General features: G+C 67.1%; 1 protein-coding gene across 1 annotated transcript in view; it reads right to left on the reverse strand.

Moving 5' to 3' along the window:
* The window catches only part of TSPAN4 (tetraspanin 4), an 18,016-nt gene extending 13,859 nt beyond the window's left edge, over nt 1-4,157 (reverse strand). The window contains exons 1-2 of the mRNA XM_077773398.1: nt 3,849-4,157; nt 891-1,077 (exon numbers count right to left, since the gene is read on the reverse strand). The gene's annotated coding sequence lies outside the window, so the exon portion shown is untranslated. The remainder of the gene's footprint in view (nt 1-890; nt 1,078-3,848) is intronic.
* Nucleotides 4,158-4,409: the final 252 nt, after the last annotated feature.

A 4,409-nucleotide genomic window follows, 5' to 3' on the forward strand; every position in this document is an offset into this window, starting at 1 on the left:
GGGTGACACTGACAAGGTGACAAATCAGAGACTGAATGGTGCAGGGACAGCAGGTCTGGGGGGCTGTGCACCAGCCAGACAGGACTGTATGGGGGGCTGTGGACCCAGTGAGGTCTGGCAGCCTCGCTGGGCCCCGAGGCCCCTGAGGGCTCCTCCAAGAACTGCAGCTCCACCCCCAGAGCGGCGCTGGCAGGGAGTGGGGACGCCCCAGGGTCCGGCCCAGGGTTTCCCACGGCCCTTCTCCCCCGCACTCTTTCCTCCCAGAGGTCCTTGGTATGTCTGGGCCCCAGGTGCTGTGGAGAAGCAGGTGGTAGAGGCCCCCACCCAGGCCCTAGAGAAAACAGGGAGCAAGTGGCAGGCGATGAGCCTGGCGACCCCAGCGCCCCCTTGGCCCCGCAGCCCGAGTCGAGGGTGGAAAACCCAGGAATGTCCACGTGTGGGACTGGGTGTTCGGAGTGTCCTTGTGGGCACAGGAGGGCCAAGGGAGGACCCGGCCGTGACCCCCACACGGGTACCACCCGCCCCCATACAGCACCCCTGCAGGCCAGGACTAGATACAAGCAGGGGGGCACGGCTGGACCTCCAGGGGCCGAAATAAACGTGCTGCCAGCTCGTCAGCCTTGTCCTCCTCAAAGAAGCTGGGGGTGGGGGGGACAGCAGTGCCGGCGGGACTCCCCGTGGAGCCCAGGGCTCACCTCTCCACCCCCATCACGCTGGAGCGGGGCAGGGAGGGGCCAGAACGGGGAGTCGGCCTGGGTTCCCACGCTGGGTCCCAGCATCGAGGGTGCACTCAGCTCCTTCTCACCGTCTCACTCAGCTGTCGCTGTCGCCGTCCCCCACAACGTCCGCCCCACGAGGCCCCCCTACTGCCCGGCCGGACTGGGACTTACCTGGGCTTGCCGCAGCGAAGCCAGGTGCTGCTCGGCTCCTCTGCAGCTGGGCCCGCGCTCAGTACAGCCAAGGCGGCTGCAGCCCGGGGGAAGGGAGCGCGGCCACGCTGGAGGCCAGGGCGGAGGCTCCCGCGACAGGACAGGCTCCTGGGGGGTGAGGAGCAGCCCTCCACTCAGGACCAGGTCCCTGCAGGGGCAGGAGAGGGCAGCTGGGGGGCGGGGGTCACGCGTCCCGAGATGCAGGCTTGCACACAGCACACGTGGGGCCATGCGTGCAGAGGACGCACGTGCTCAGAAGCGGGAACTCTCGCACAGCACAGGCCATGGCGTGCTGTCCCACCCCCTAGAGGTCAGCCTTCGGTGTCCACCTCCCCCAAGGCGCTCTGCACCCCACCCGTTCCTTGGCTCAGGGCAGATATGTGCCCTGAGCCCCCAACCTCACTCCCTCCCCACAGAGCCAGCTGGGGATGACTCACCAGGCCCGTTCATCTGCCATCAGCATTCACGGGAGGGTCCCGTCCTCCCCCACCAGCCAGGGTTTTGAGGAGGGGGCTCCAAGCTCACATGGGAGGGGGCAGTTCTGAGGGCATCCCAGCCAGGGCCCCCAATTCTCCCTCCTCAGACCAAGTGCTCTTGCAGCCTGGGGGCGGGGCAGGTGGTCTTCTCGGCAGCCCGGGGCTGGGGGGCTGCACCGGGCAGGCGTCCACTCTCTCTCGCCCGTCTCCTGTGGGCCGCCCACTGCCCGCCAGCCCGCCCAGACCTGTGCCTGGGGCTGGTGAGGGGCCGCTGCGCAGACCGGGCCCACTCCTCCCCGTGTGCTCCCCAGAACCTCAGTGGAGAGAGGGTTCACCTGTGCCCAGGGATGAAGCGTCCCGGGAGGGGCTTCAGGCCTGGTGGGGCAGCACGGGCAATGCGGGGGGCACACCTCACCCACTTGCCTTGACGAGCCCCCTCCCAAACGCGATGGGGCCCAAAGCCCACAGCAACATTCTAGAAATCCATTCTAAATCCAATTCTAAAATCCATGTATCATACCCTACTGCGCCCCCAACAGCCCCAGACCTCGGCACCTGGGCGGGGGCACGGGAAAGGCAGATCCACCAGGGCCCCCCAACCCTCCTAGGCCCCGTACGTGAGGAAGTCCCGTGGCCAACGCAAAGCTGAGGCTGGATGAGACCACTGCACAGCCGCACTCCCGCCCTGACCCCCAAGGCAGCCCTGGGACCCCCATGAATGAAGCCACAGTGCCCCTCCAGGAGTCCAGAGCCCCCCACTCCCATGTAGGGCGGCCCAGACGGGAGCCTGCAGTTGGCGCAGAGGGTGCAGGGGCTGAACAGGACCGGAGCTGTCTCCGTCCCTCTGCGGGCCCAGCCTCCACCTCTAGGAAGCCTTCCTCCCTCTCCCCTGCTCTGGGCTTCCTCTGGATGCAGGGGTGACACGCCTGCGTCCCCCGGGGACCGCACCTGCAGCAAGGGCAGGGCGAGGGAGAGCCCCAGACAAGCACACCCGCCGTCCTGGGCTGGGCCTTCCGACTCTCCAGGGCTCCAGGCTGGGGAGCAAGCAGGGCACCCCAAGGGAGCCCAGGCCATGAGAAGGCCACGGGCACCTACCCGGCCAACCAAGGTCCCACGCAAAGAGGAACCACCCCAAAAGCTGAAACAGAGAAGGTGGCCCAGCCCGACCCCAGCGGCTGAGAGGCAGATCGGAGGCAGAGCAGAGCCGCCAGCCTACCCGGGGCCCCCGGCCGAGCAGGCTCGGAGGCGGCTTGCAGGAGCCCGGAGGCCCCCACAAACAGTCCTATGCTGGCCCCGCCCGGCCCCCACCTTGCACACCCTCCCCGCACAGAGCCCAGGCAAGGCCACCTCCCCGCACCCCAACGGCAGCCTCCTCCAGGGGGCTCCGGCACCAGCTCTGGGAGAGGGGTCCCTGCGAAGAGGCCACCAAGGGGCCTTCAGACTCTCCCAGGCCCAGCAAGGCCAACCCCAACCTGAGGGTCTTCCCCCAACACCTCTGCTCCCCCCCCCCCCAGGTATGTCTCTGCTGGAGGTGGTGGCGGAGGGGACACAATTAGGACCCTGAGGGGGCCGCATTTCCACCTCCCAGGCACTGGGAGCCTCCTGCCTCGGGTAACCAAGTGTGTGCGCCCCTCGGGGAGCCCGGCCGGCACACAGGCTTGTCCAGAGGGTGGTCAGCTTAAGGCCAGTCCAGCCTCAAGCACAGCTTCAAACAGCACCACTCACGACCCCTGAGCCCCCAGGGCCAAGGGCTAGTGTGGATACAGCAGGCAAGCGGCCTGTCTGGCCCTGGGGTAGCATCTGAGCATGTATGTTCACGGGACCACCCCACCCTGCACACCCTGTATGCACACACATGCACCCAAACAGGAGGGGTCAGGGGCCAGGCCTGCAAAGCCAGCATCTCCACCCTCCAGCTGGGCAGCTCCTGGTGCCACCCACTTTACAGATGGAGAAACTGATGCCAGGACCAGTGAGCAGGGTCAGCTGACTCCCAGGCCAGGCCGGCCTGTTTGCAGGGCACCGCTCTGGGCCAGAGCCTCTCGGCAGCAACAACTTCAACCGCTGATCTCTCCTCGTCCCGGGCTGCCCTGCAGTGACCCTCTTCTGGCAGGAAATGTGGCTCACGGGTTCCCAACCACATGTGAGCTCGGCCCCCCCCCCCCACTATGCCTCCACCACCGGGGACAGGATACCCCATTCTCAAGAAACTGGCGCTCTCTCTGGCCGGAGGCCTGGGCCACATCTGTGCTGACACTGCACGCCGAGAGGAGAAGCGAGCGCCCCCTCCCCTGCAGGCAGGCGAGGCCCCCCACCCCCTCCAGCGCCCTAGGCCCCCACGGCTCCCTCCTGCCACCCCGAGCAGAGCCTGCCCCGTGGCCAGCTACTCCCCCAACACACACACAGAGGAACGTGGTCACCGGGGGCAGGGGGCAGGGCTGACCTCTGAGGCTCCCCAGGGTCCCCTGGTCGGGGCTGAGCCAAGGCAGAGTAGAGACAGACGACAGGACCAGACGCCCGAACGCCCGAAGGGGCCTCCGTGAACACCGCTGGTGAAGGCACACACGCGGGCTAAGGTGGGGCAGCCATGATGCTCCCCATGGCCTCTCCTGGGAAGTCAGAGAGCTGGAGGGAGGAGCCCGGGAAGCGGAGGCCACCACCGCCCCCAAAACTACACACAGTTCTCAGAATTCCAGGAATGTCAACTTGGCTCTAGCCAGGATCAGGGCGGGAGGCTCATTCCCCTCACTCTTTCAGAGTAAACAACTGCTCGGGCAGGAGCATGGGTGGGGCAGGCCCTGGGCTCCTCCTCCAGGAAGCCTTCCACCCCCACCAGCTCCCCAAGGCCCACCCAGCCAAAGCCTGGATCCCTTCCTCTGTGTCCCTCACCTCCACAGTTGCCAGCAGCCCTGCAGCTGAGCCTGGGTCTGTCCCCAGGCCACTGTGACTCAAAGCCCCCCGATCCTGTCCCTCTGTCCAGGGACAGGATGTGCGTCCAGTGGGG

The sequence above is a fragment of the Crocuta crocuta genome, unplaced genomic scaffold, assembly GCF_008692635.1.
Source record: "Crocuta crocuta isolate KB4526 unplaced genomic scaffold, BGI_CrCroc_1.0 scaffold1161, whole genome shotgun sequence".
NCBI lineage: Eukaryota > Metazoa > Chordata > Mammalia > Carnivora > Hyaenidae > Crocuta > Crocuta crocuta.